The 14,678-nt window shown below is 39.8% G+C and overlaps 1 protein-coding gene across 10 annotated transcripts in view; it reads right to left on the reverse strand.

Annotated features, from left to right (window-relative positions):
• Positions 1-14,678, reverse strand: part of PTPRT (protein tyrosine phosphatase receptor type T) — a 944,743-nt gene that overhangs the window by 751,368 nt on the left and 178,697 nt on the right. The window lies entirely within an intron of this gene.

The raw sequence follows: 14,678 nt of genomic DNA on the forward strand, positions 1-14,678 counted from the left end.
ACATTCGGCCCAAGACTTGCAATCTCCGTATCACCCGCTCTTAAAGGACACCTCATTTATTGTCATCAGTCAAGCAGAGGGGCCCAGAAATAGTCCAGCAGAGAGCTAGTACTCCAGGCAGGTTCTGGGTTTCCCTTGCAAATTACACATCACCCTTTGGGCGGGTTTCACGCCAAAATTTGTGCTGTGAGCGTTTAGGCAATCTAGGAATAAAAAGAAAGAAAGAAGCACAGACGATGGCTGATCCAACCAACTCGCCTGCAGATGGGGACCCAGGGAGGGGAGGAGCCTCCCCAACCTCTCAGAATATCTGACTACAATATTTTTCTCACGTTCACCTGCTTCCTGTGGCACCCCTCACCTCATTACCAAGATGAATATATAATTTAGCATATATACCAGGACACCTTTGAGAGAGAAAAGCACTGTTATTAATCATTGTGCTGGGGAACAACAGACACAAACCAAGAAATGTCCCCAGCACACTGGGATATACGTCACCCAACCCATCACCCCCATGCCAGCTCACTCTTCCCCTGGCTGTTAGCTTGTAAATCTTCTGAGAGGGAACTATTCCGTCAAACTGGCAACTCTGCCTTTGCTGCCTTAAGATAGCCCAGTATTTTTCCTGAAAATTCAATACTTACTGATTAATGATAATAATATCATACAATCTCCACCTTCTGACCTCTTACTATTCCCATTTTCTTTCATTTGTGTGTATGTGTGTGTGTGTGGTGAGAACACTTAACATGAGAAATAAAATTTAAGTGTGCAACACAGCGCTGTTAACCACAGGCACAATGCTGTAGAGCAGATCTCTAGACTTCATTCACCTTGCATAATGTAAACTACACCTGCTGAACAGCAAACCCCCATGATCCTCTCCCCGAACCCCTAGCAACCACTATTCTAATCTGTTTCTAGGAGTTTGACTATTTTAGACATCTCGTGTAAGTGGAACCATGCAGCATCTGTTTTTCTGTGACTGTCTTATTTTACTTAGCATAATGCCCTCTCCATACAATTACACTGTCACCCACAGTAGGATTTCCTTCTTTTTTAAGGATGAAAAACATTCCACTGTAAGTAGATAGCACCTTTTCTCTATCCATTCATCTGTCAATGGACCTTTCGGTTATTCCCGTATCTTAGCTATTGTGGATAACACTGCAATGAACGTGGGAATACATGTGTCTCTTTGAGACCTTGATTTCAATTCTCTTGGATATATATCCACAGGTGGGATTGCTGGATCACTGCTGGATCTATTTTTAAATTTTTTTTTTTTTTTTTGAGAAACCACCATACTATTTTCCCTAGCAGCTGGACCATTTTACATTCCCACCGACAATGATCAAGGGTTCCACTTTCTCCACATCCTTATTAACTTGTTATCTTTTGATCTTTTTTGACAATAGCCATCCTAATGGGTGTGAGGAGGTATCTCAATGGAGACAAGACAGTCTCTCCAACAAATCATGCCGAGAAAACAGGATATACAGATGCAAAAGAATGAAACTGAACTTTCTCTTACATCATACACAAAAAACAATTCAAAAAGGATTAAAGATTTAAGTATAAGAACTAGAATGTAAAACCCCTAGAAAACATAGGGGGAAAGCTTATGACACTGGACTTAGCGATACCTCAGATACGACAACAAAGCAGAAACAACAAAAACAAAATTAGACAAGTGGGACTCCATCAAACTAAAAAGCTTCTTTCTGCACAGGATAGGAAGCAATTAACCGAGTGAAAAGGCAACGTACAGCATGGGAGAAAATATTTGGAAAATACATATCTGATAAGGGATTAATACCCAAAATATGTAAGGAAATCCTACAACTCAATCACCAAAAAACAAATAACTTGAAATGAGCAAAGAACTTGAATAGACATTTCCCCAAAGAAGACATATACAAACAACCAAAAAGTACATGAAAAGATGCTTAACTTCACCAATCATCAGGGAAATGAAAAGCATTCCCACTTTCTGTCTTTAGATTTTTTTAATTCACCCAGTATCTTTCTTCATCCTCTATATTTTACCATTTCCCAACCATTATTTTATAAAATGCTTCTGAATTGCACTAAACTTCTTATCCTAATGGTTAACCCAGTGGTCAAGAATGAATTAAAGTAAAATGTCTGGACTTAACTTACTGGCGAAGTATCTTTGAGGTTCTTAAGCTCTCTGTGCCACAATTTTCTCCTCTGTAAAATGGAGATAAAACAGTACCTACCTCAAAGGGTTCTTACAAAAACTAGATGAGTTAATGTGTGGATAGTGCTTAAAACAACATGTGGCTCATAGAAAGAGCCACATACGTACTTGCTAAATTAAAAGATAATAATAAAAAAGTTAAAGAAGCAGTGATGATCCAAAGAAATAACCCTAAACTAAGTTCTAATCCTAAACCAAGCAGAATATCTCTTATTCAAGGAGAAGAAAGGAAAAGAAAACCAGATCTGATTGAACAGAGCCTCCTGCACCGGGGAAGAAGGCAAATACTGCAAATGCATCATCTCATCTAATTCACACAAAAGCCCTGGAAGGTAGGAGTTGTGATCATCCGCATTTTCACAGATGAGGAGATGGGGTTCAGAGAGATGATTTGCCTTCACCAAACCCCAAAATCAAAGCCCCTAAGAACTGAGCCCCGTCGGGACAACTTGAAAAAAAGTGAAAAACAAAACCAACCTGAGTGTCAGGCTAACTTTCACCTGCTTGGGTCCTCCTAGCTGGTGGTTTCCAGCACCCACTGACACCCACACCCACAGGGCCCCGCTTCCCCTTTAAAGCCAGGACCCCTGCACAAGCCTTGCCTTGGCTCTGTGAATGGCTGACACTGGCTAGAATGTTCAGAAGGATTTCCTAAGCTGCGAGCACAGGAGGCAGGGAAATGGTACAGCTGACACTAAACAGTGCTCAATCCTCCATGGGGAATGCACTCCTGGACCACACCGGCCTGTCCCACTGCAGGGATAGGGCTGCTCTGATGTCCAAGGGCTGGCCCACTTCCTGGCACCCAGACCTTCCCCTCCCACTAATAAACAGCTCTCGTCCCCAGGTGACTGACGGCACCTCTGCACCTTGACCACCCAACCCACTTACTACCTCCCAAGAGCCGCCTCAGATACAGTCACCAACCAGGTCATATGTACGGTTAATATAACTCATGTATATTTTGATAAAGTTAATAAAATACTGCATTTAGTCGAATCAATAGAAGCGTCCCCTCTCTAGGTAGGTGTAGTCATCAGGTAACACCTGTCACTGCTTCCCCTCCCCCCCACACTAATGCACACACATACTCACACACCTGCATACACTCCCCTTAAACAACTGGCTTGAAGAAGCAGCAGCTGCCAGGGTAATACAACGTCTCAAAGAGCAACTGAGCAGAGAGCAAACAGCACCCCCAAATAATTCATTTCTCTATTTTTGGAGAACATACCAGGACAGGTAGAACTTTCCCCATTTGTAAATGATGACAAGAGGAAAATATAAGGTCCCCAGGATGGGGCCTAGGAAAATATTTTATAAATTAAGCAAGAAAGAATAAAGCATGCAGGGAAAATACACTTTTCTAAAATGAGTTATTGCATGAAATGCCATTAAATTTCACACTATCTGCTTTGTGTTCTCCATAAATTCAAGAAAACCTGGTTTCTATGAAAAACAGAAAGCTAAAAAACTGAGATACACAGGGATAAAAAGGAATCTAGTTAAAAAGGCTAGAAAAAAATTTGAATTACAGGTAAGTCACAATAAAGAAAGACTGTTTTGAAATTCAATAGTTGATAAGAGAACTTTAATGTATTTAAAAGCTATAGGCAGCAGAAACGACGCTGTGGAATCCTGAAGCAATGATATGTAGGGAAAAAAAACTTTCTGAAAATGAAGAAGGAAAGAAGGCAATGAAGATCGTTACAGTGTTGTCGATTCTCTAGGAACATAAAACCTTATTTTATCCACCATTAAAAGCAAATCTCTATATATTATAGTATCCTTGCTCAGAAACACTAGATATTCTACTATTTTATACAATAGAGTGCTATTTGGAAGAGAAAAATAAATAAGCAATAAGTCCCTAAGAAGAAAGATTTAAAAAAATCAGAAGCCAAAAAGAGTACACAATCAAATGTAAATGCTGATCTTAACCTACCTAGGAATGTATCATATGTTTTAAAATCTTTAATTTAAAAAAATTACCTCTAAGAAGTAAGGTTATAGTTACATTTGGCTGGAAGGAAGTAGGATGGGTGTCCTGGGTAGAAGAAAGGGTTAGCACAACACGCATCCCCACGGCAGACACACGCTAGACATCAGCAAAGATGTGCAGCTGGGACAGGGCACAGTGAGAGGAAAACAGACCACCTCAACTGCCTTCTCCAGGGGAGCACCTGTGAAGGGGGCCCTGCATGCACCAGGGAAGGGTGCTATGGTGATGGAATAATGGTTCCCCCCACAAAATGTCCATATTCTAATGCCAAGAACCTGTGACTCCGTTACTTACATGGACTTTGCAGATATAACTAAGTTAAGGATCTTGAGATGGGAGATTCTCCTGGATTATCCCTGGGCCCATATAATTACAAGGGTCCTCATAAGTAAAAGAGGGAAGCAGATGCGTCAGAGGAGACGTGATGACAGAAGCAGAGGTCTGGGCAAGGTGGGGCCATGAGTCAGGGAATGCAGGTGGCCTTTAGAAGCCATCGTGCCTGAAAAGGCAAAGAAACCGACCTCCCCTAGAGCCTCCACAAGGAACACAGCCCTGCTGACACCCTGATTTCAGGTTTCTGACCTCCTTCCCGCCTGTGCTGTGTTAAATCACTAAGTCTGTGGTAGTCTGTGATAGCAACCACAGGATACTAACAACGGTGCTTTATTGGGAAGAGGAATAGATTTGCAGAATTAACTCTCAGCTTCTATCCCTTATACCTAATTTACAGCGTTGATGCTTTCCTATCACCAGTTGAAGTACTAACACTGACTATGATAATAAACAGAATTTCCATAAAGAGTGTACAAAGAGTACTGAAACTTGGCATACTGGGTAATAAGCCTGTTACTCCAGGTACCAGTGCAGACAGAAAGCTCCCAGTAATAAAATTACCAGGAAGAGAATTAGGACTATGAAAGGAAAGAGAGATATATGGATGAGACTTCCTAAAGCATAGCTTAGATCAGATTTAAAAAAATAAGCTACACTGAACGTCCCAAACATCCTAAATAATAATTTTTCAAGCATCAAAGAAGAAAAAACAAGGTATCTATATGGGTAAACATTTAAATAGTTAAATGACAATTTCAGACTTCTCCTCTACAATATTAGACTGCAAAAGCTAATGATTAAATATCTACAGGGTTTAAAGCACTCTTTTTCCATATATAGAAGAAGCAAAAAGATATTTACAAATGTAAAAGGATTCTAAGTATATGTAGAAACACCATCACCACCATCTACTCACTCCCTCTGCCAATTCACTTTCCCCAAGAAAGTACTAAATGAAATATTCTAACCAAATAGGGGTAATTTTTATTAAAAGAAGAACAGGTAGTTATATTTTTAAAGACCTGGTAGTAAGCACCAAAATAAGCTAAATAGAATATTTTCTTTAAAAATGATATAAATACAGTTCTAAACAATATAAATGTTATGAACAGTTCTTTTTAAAAAGATGCACAAGCATACAATTTAAAATAATAATGATTAAGTTAGAAACGTGGATAAAAATCCCATTTGGCACCCTCAATAACTGAGAAAATAAACAAGGACCTACTGTATAGCACAGGGAACTACATTCAATATCTTGTAATAACTTATAATGAAAAGGACTATGCAAAATAATTTATATGTGTATATACGTATAAAAAACAAAATCACTATGCTGTACACCAGAAACTAACACAACATTGTAAATCAACTATACTTCAATAAAAAGAAAAGATTATATAAGGTACAGAAACCTACACTACCTGCCCTACCCCACACAGGGGAAAGTCAATAAAGTATTTTGTATTTTGAAGGCAACTGGAAATAAGTTTTAGAGAAAGTTACAATTTACATATGTTTTTAATACAGCTAAATGTATCCAACAGAGAGACTAAAAGCAGGATGTAATAGGAATACTGAATTAATAAGCCAGGAATCATCAATTTCTTTCTATAGACGATAGCTAGTAAATTTTTAGGCTTCTGAGGCACATATAGTTATTGTTGCATACTATTCTTTATTTTGTTTTGTTTTGTAACCATTTAAAACTGAAAAAGCCATTTATGGCTTGTGTGCTGTACAAAAACAGGCTGTAGGTTGGCAAGCCCTGCACTAGGATTAAAAAGGAAGGGAGGTAGAAAGAAATAAAAATCTAAAAACAAGCAGAGGAAATGGAAAGCATCAAATAGAGATGGTGACAATCAGACAAAATATAACAGTTATGATAGGATAAATGGTCTCCATTTCCCTAATAAAATACACTGACTCACAAACTGAGTCCAAAAATCAAGCATAACTAAGTATTTCCCATGAGACACAACCTTAAGTAATTAGATTCAAAAAAGGGTTAAATGTGAATGTTTAATAGGCAACTATCAATGGAAAAAATGCAGGTGTGCCAATATTCATATCACAGTAGAATCAGAGACAAGGCACTAGATAATACAAAGAGAGTCATACTACATTGATAAAAGATGTAATTCACAAAGAAATCCTAACTATCACGACATTTTCTGCAGCAAGTAACACTGCACTCAAATATACAAAGCAAACTGTTAGAAATCAAGAAATCAACAGAAACATAGTAAGAATAAATCAATTTAACATACCTCTCTGAGTCAGCCCAATCAAAAAGGCAAAATTTAAATAAGGATCAGGAAATATACCAGTATAATTATTAATACTGATATAAGAGACATAAATAAAACCTTTTTTCCCTACAGAGAATTCTTTTTACTATGCTTTGAGTATTTTTTAAAGGATGATTTAAAAATAATAACAGTAATGTCCCAAAAGAAGCTCAATAGATAATCTTAAGTGTTTTTTAAACTCTATTATCTAATCACAAGATCAAAGGTTAAATAACACTTAACTACTGAAAATTTTAAAAGAGCAGAGAAAAAGATAGTACACACCACTATTCATTTCACAACAATTTCTGTAATAATCATGACACCAAAATCTGACCAAAGTCATAAAAATTATAAAACCATAAACCAAATCATGTGTATAAAATAAAAATCCAAAAAAAGAATTAAGAAATCAAGTCCAATCATGTATGAAAAAAGTAACATGACTAAATTTCATTCTAGAAATACAAGGATATTTCAGCATCAATAAATCAATGAACATATTTAATCCAAGGAGTAATAAATTTTAAATTAAAAATCATACAAGTAAATCAAAAGATGCCAAAAGATATTTGATTAGAATACATACCCATTCTTTTTTTTATTGAGTTATAGTCAGTTTACAATGTTGTGTCTATTTCTGGTGTACAGCACAATTTTTCACTCATATATGAATATATATATATTTGTTTTCATATTCTTTTTCACCGTGAGCTACTACAAGATCTTATATATATTTCCCTGTGCTATACAGTATAAACTTGTTTATCTATTCTATATATACCTGTCAATATCTACAAATCTCGAACATAGATATCCATTCTTGATTTAAATTCTTAGTAAAATAGTTATCATTACTTGAAAGTGATTATGTACCTAGGACAGCCAAGGTAATCAACAGGATAATCATTATAACTTACACACAAATTCAACAAGATGCCCAGCATAAAAGTAAACAAATTAACTCATAGCTTTATCATATAAAGTGATCAGCCAATACGAAAACATAAATCTGGGGAAGAAGACATCCCATTTGCCATATATACACGTATAAGTACCAACGCACACACACAGACACACACACACAATGACACACATAAGCACGCATGTATAGTGTGCACGTACATGTTTAACAACTGTCTCTTTCAGGGGAAAAGTCCTGGTTTATAGCGTTTGCTGATTTCTGTGGTTTAAATACTCACACCATGATGGATTAAAAATGGCCAACATGGTACCACTGAACTTGGAAGAGTTAGTGGTATAGAACTTGGTTAGAATTAGAACTCGGAAGAGATGTCTAATGGGACCCCATTATACAGTATTTATACCTTGCAGATATACTCTGCAATAGACATAACTCTAAGAAGACAGATAATGATAAAATGCAGTAAAATAATTAGGGAGTCATGAGTTTTGAGTATTTATTACCTTTGATTTTAAATATAATTTATCTAATTGTAATTTTGTATCATTTAAGCTTTAAGAATGACTGTGTTTGACAACCACCTTACCAAAATTCTGAAATTTTAATAATCAACTCTTGCAAGCAGGTACGGACTGGCTCCAGCGCATCACTGTTTTAAAAAAAAAAAAATCTCAACGAGAAAAAGTCAGTACTTATAAAAGTATCTCTAAATTTCACTGAGATCCATAAAATAAAACAAAACTTAAACAAATAGAAATTTAGCATGCTTTCAGACAGGAAGACTTAATATGCTAAAGATATTGATTTTCTTTAGATTCATCGATACATTTAAGAAATCCCAAATAATATACCAATTTAATTTTCTTTGGGGGCAGTGGTTGGGCGAGGGGGAAGGTGATAAAGTAATCTTAAATTTCATCTGTAAAAATAAACATGTAAGAATATCTAGAAAAATACTACAAAGACAACAACATTCAGGGCGCACGTGATCTTACATCTAGTACTAGGCTATAATGTTCAGAAAAGCACGGTAATAAGCACTGAAGGAACAGAAGCACTGGTCTCAGTCCAGTGGGGTAAAAAGTCACCCAAACAGGTAATTCCAGTCCCATGTGGCAAGTGTCGTGATGGCAGCCAAGAGGACTTCAGGGAACTGAGGAGCCTGGGAATGTTAAAGAAAGGAAGGGACATCTGAATAGACTTGTCTTTTCAGAGTCCTTCAAAGGACCTTTCATCAAATTGCTTTCCAGAAAGTTTCTACCAATTCAAGTGTGTAAGACTGTCTATTTTCTAACATGCTTGCCAACACTGAGTATTTTTCGTTTTTATTTTATCTTGTCTAGTTTGACAGGTGGACACGGTACCTTATTTTGATTAGCATGTCTGATGTCTAATGAGGCTGGTAATATTTCATACACTCTTTGGGTGTTCCTAGTTTTACTTCTGTGGAAATCCATCTCTTCTCCATGCTCCCTCGGCTCCGCATGCTATCCAATAGCCCTCAATACACCATGTCATGGCCATGCGTCTGTCCCTTTTCCCAACAAGTCAGGAGTAGGACTGGGTCTACTTTATCCCTGTATCTGCAGCAGAGAGCACAACGAACCTTGTAGTAGATGCCCTGACAGCATATGCCAAATGAACATGACAGCGGGTTCTGGAGAACTCAGTACTTCCTCACTGGGATGTCAGCCGCGGCCATAACTGAACCACATAAAAACAGCGCTGCTTTCCCAGAGACAGTTCTGCCAACATTATTAACAGCAACTGGGCACAAACAAGGAGAAAAACAAAAACAGAGCAAGGCTGTAGTTCATCCCATTGTACGTGATCATCAGGCAGGGAAAAGATTGTAAAATTCAAGGAGAATTGTCTTCAGAAAATATCTTTTGCTCAGGAGACGGTTCCAGTGTACCTACGGAACTGTCAGAGAAAATTAGATTCTCCGCAAATAACCATCACTTGAATTTCCACTGTATTTCTAAAGATTCCCCTCTTTAACTTCCACTTGTTGTGTCTTTACAACACATCCTTTCAGAGAGGCAGTTGGTCTGGCATTATCGACTCATCAGACACTGGGAATGTTACAGGCACAGTGAGGAGATGGTAGGACACTTATGCAGATGATGAGTTTATACAAGTTTGCTGGGACATTCGTGCAAGAGCCCAGCCCTTCCTTCCATAGCTACTTAAGGGGACCCTGGGAACAGGAGTGCTTAACCCATTTAGCAGCTGTAGTGGGTGGAAGGGTTCTCCTCCATCAAAGGTTATGTCCACATCCTAAAACCTCAAAACTGTAAACACGACCTTATTTGGAAAGTAGGTCTTTACTGATGTAATTAACTCAGATTTTTGAGATGAGATTATCTTGAATTACCCAGAGGAGCCCTATCTCCAAGGATAAGTGTCCTTATAAGAAAGAGAAGAGGAGAAGACAGACACATAGAAGAGAAGGTCATATGAAGATGGAGGCAGAGACTGGAGTGATGCAGCTACTAAGGACGCCAAGAGCCACCAACAGCAATCAGACAAGGAACAGACTGTCCTCTAGAGCCTTCAGAGGGAGCACAGCCCCACTGACATCTTGATTTCAGGCTCTTGCCTTCAGAACTGTGTAAGAGTACATTTCCTTTGTTTTGAGTGCCCAACTTCATGGTTATTTGTCACGCAGCCTTGGAATCTAAACAGCGGCCAATCCTACGTCTGAATGCTTTTGCGGCATCTGTATTCCCCGATCCCCCACGTTGCTTCCTTCTCTCCTAGACTGTCATTCAGACTGTCTTCTCATAGCCCAGCCTTGCCCTCTCCAAGCCAACTCACACCTCCACAAGATGTCAGGAAAAGCTCCCACAGACTCAAACCAAATATATCCTCCCACCTGAAACCTCCAAACAATGGCTGGCAACCCAGTCGTGGACATCAGGATAACTCAAGATGCTCAGTCTCGGGTCTGAGGATTCCCATCACCTGGCCCCAACTTGCCTCTTGCATCTTGTATCTGCCAAGACCAACTCCCTGAGCACCCTCTACTCCAGCCAGGGCTGCAAGTCTGTCACTTGCAATTCCAGATCATTCTTCTCCCTTGTCTGTCAGGGAAGTACTTTTCAAGACTCTGCTCAAGTGCCATGTTGTTTTTGAGAACTTCACTTAGTCCTTCCTTCTACCTCTACTGCCAACCCAGTGGAACTTAACTCCCACACTTTCCGTCCGCCCCCGAGTTATAGCATCAAGCACACCCAATCACACTCATCTGTGGACTTGTCCATTTCCCTGTTAGCCTGCGAGCTCCTTTAGGGCCAGTTCCATCCTTACCTGATTCACCTCTGTATCCCAGAATCTAGCCTGGTACCTGCACAGAACAGGGATCCAACAGAGAAATGGCTGGGTGGGTGGGTGGAGATATGGGTATGTGGATGAATGCACCAACTAGCAAAGTACCAAATGAACCAATAAATGGACAACTTGTTGAAAGAGGAGTTAAATGCCAAAGGGTGCAGAGACACAGAGGAACAGCTGGGAGTTACACACATGAACTCTGTGGCACATCAAAAGCTGACTGACAATAAATATATCATAACAAGACTGGCATTTCCTGGAGCTTCCCAGTTTGTAAATCCTTTTCGTATGCTTCAAACCATTTGCTCCCTCAATGACCTGGTGAGGTTAGGAATTACTATTATCTTTATTAAAAAGGAAGGAAGTCAAGGCTCATAGAGCATGCAGACATTAGCCAAGGTCTCATAGCCAATGAGGACCCCAGGACATAGGTCTGTCCAGTTCTTTATTCTACACTCTTTCTGCATGAGATCCACCTGGTCTCTGCTCTAAGTCACAGACTGTCTATCAAGCACTTGTAGAAAAATGAAGGGCAGTATGATCTCCCCACCGATTGTGTCCATGCAGAACTCAGAGACTCACACAGCTTGCCTGAAAATGACTGATAGGATGGAAACTGACAAGTCATCATCCGCTTCTGGTGCTGTTGACGACTGGGTAACGTGAGTATTGTGTTGATTCCCACTAGATGGAAGAAGATGTCACTTATCGTTAATGGAGTGTCACACGTATGTCTGCCTAAAGGAAAATGCTCTTTTGGTGGTTGATATTGTTGTTCTCAATTTCCCCCTCATTTTACAGCCATAAAAAAAGGAAAGATTCAGCAAAAAGGATGATTCTACCTAGAGGTGGAGCAGGAAAGCATCCTTCTGATTTAGTTCCTTCATTCCTTGACTGGAGCAACCAAGAGCCAGTCAAAATGCTGGTGTAAGTGAGAGGACAGACATAGGTCCTGTGAGCAGCCAAGTGCTCTGGGCTCTAGATCAAAACTTCAGGATCCAAGAGCCACAGCTAGAAAGTGTTCAGAGTCCAAGCAGGACTACTAGACTCTCAGCCAAGCAAGGCTCACCTCTGCTCAACAATGATGATTAAATATACAAATAATAACAGACATTATTACTGAGCATGTCACTCTGGACTATGGAATATGTGAGTACACATTCTACCTTCCGGTTAGCCTCATGATCACCCTGTGAGGCAGGTACAGATCTCAGAATTCTGAGTTCTCAGAAGCTTTGAAAACCAAAGATTTTTTGCCCTTAGTTTGGTGCAAACTTATTTGCTGCTAAAACTTGGGTTAAACTGATATGGACTTATTTGCAGTTTTTACATATTCTTCTTAGTGGTAATATCTGTACTTTTTGCTGAAAAAAATAGCAACATGCTTGATTTTGGGGTGCTTGCCCAGACCCTGCTTGGGGTGTTACTTATTCTACAGTATATGGACTATAATGCCTTCCTAAAAAGTAAATCTAAATTGAGAAACACATTTGGCCCCAAAGGCTGCAGATAAGGGGTTGAAAACTTGTTCAACCCATTTCATGGATGAGGAAACAGGCTTGAAGAGGTTGAGGAACTTGTATGAAGTTACACAGCTCAAAAACAGTGGTTGGGTTTGGAACCAAGAGTCTTCCTCCAGAGCTGGCGTGGTTAACCCTGTGCTCTGCAGCCTTTGACAGATGCCCTTCTGGCTGGTCTCAGTCTTCACACTCTCAGCCCAGCAGTTCAGCTCCTGCTTGCTCTTGGGCAGGAAGGCAGGATTTACCATCTCAGGTGAGCTGCAAGATGATTCCCAGAGCAGCAGGACCATAATTTAAATGCTCTATCAAAACAAATCCTGGGATAAAGACCTGTGTTCCAAACCTAGAGTCCAATGCAATGACAGCATCAGTCATAATTAGGTAACTACCTGTCAAGATCAGGCTCTGTATTTGAGTTTTCACGGTGAGAAGAAAAGAGAAACATCTATCATTTTGCTGATGGCCACCCCACACCAAATTATCACGTGTTCTCACACCACAGAGGTCAAGTCAGACCCTGGAACCACACAGCTTATGTTCAAATCCTGGCTCAGCCACTCAATGGCTGCTTAACCTTGGCTGTGTTTCTTAACCTCTCTGAGCTGCAGTTTTCTTCACCTAGAACGTGGGTTAATAATAGCACTTATCTCAGGAGTTCCCATGAGGACTGAATAAGTCTACATTTAAAGCACTTAGAATACAGCAAGTCTATATTAGCCTTTGATTCATAAATAGACAAAGTTAGAGAGAGAGGGAAATGCTATGCTTCACATTTTAACTTCTTTGAAACTGGAGTCCTTCTTGCTATTGATGTGTGATTCTAAGACAATGTTTATGTTGTCGCTGTTCCCAGAAAGCTGCAATTTAACCAATGGTGCCTCTTTTGTCTTGACAACGTCTTAGAACGGACAGAGTATGGTAAATAATACTACTGGGGAAACTGGATGCATTTTTCCTTTGTTCTCAAGAGAAGGAACTGAGACAAGAGCAGGGTAGAGATTCAAGCTGTGCTCACTGGGTCCCCGCAGAGAGGTCACTCTTTTCCGTCCACAGGCAGATGAATTCTAAGACCAGACACCAGGCTGAACAAGCGTCCCCACTCCAAAGAGCTGAGCCAACTTCTATTTGCATTTCAAACCTCTAGCAAACAGCCGCAATCAACTCCTTGGGATTTTTCCTAATTAGTTTTATTCTGCGCCTCTATCACCTTTCCGAGGAAGCTGAAGATTTTAACCTTCAAAATTAGCAGCAGTGCGTGCCAGAAAGGATTTCAAAGAGTCAACGTGGGTCTGGAACTGAATTGCTGCACCTGAGAGTGTCATCTGAGGATTTTTCAGCCTGTGAAACAGCAGGTCCCCACCCCTTGGGAAAACTAGTCTCAAAACTAAAAGTTTCCCTGAATCATATATCTGAGAAAAATGTTAAAACAGATTCATCCATAGAGGCAAGGAAATAAAACCGTAAGAATAAATAAATCGTAAATCCGATGCGTCTCCTCTGCTTAAAATCCTCAAATGGCTTCCTACTGTACTTGGAATAAAATATAATTTCCTTACCGCAGATTTCTGGGCCCCAGGTGACCTGTCCCCTACCCATTTCTCCCAACTTTTTTCCATGCTATGCTCTCCTTTACAAACTATATTTCAAAGATACCAGTCTCTTTTCTCTTTCTTTTTCTCAAAAACGTCAAGCATATTCTTGCCCCAGGTTCTCTGTATCTGCTATTCCTCCAGTTTGGGAAAATCGCCCCCTCTCTGGCTACCAGGCTCAGTGGTAACGGATGCTCACTGTACAGGGTCAGAGCAAAGCGGACCTTTTGTTAATTCATACGAAGGAGACATACGAGCTATCAGCCATACGAGCTGCTTCCCTGTGATGAGTCCTTCATTCCTAAAACAGACACTAGCTGAGCATCTACTGTAAGTCAGGCGCTATCTTAGGCCCTGGGATTACAGCCTTGAACCAGACAGACGAGCCCTCTGCCATTTGGGAGCCCATATACCAGATACACAATGGACAATTCAGCAAGAGATGAATAAGCAAA

The sequence above is a fragment of the Camelus bactrianus genome, chromosome 19 (genome assembly GCF_048773025.1).
Source record: "Camelus bactrianus isolate YW-2024 breed Bactrian camel chromosome 19, ASM4877302v1, whole genome shotgun sequence".
Classification (NCBI taxonomy): domain Eukaryota; kingdom Metazoa; phylum Chordata; class Mammalia; order Artiodactyla; family Camelidae; genus Camelus; species Camelus bactrianus.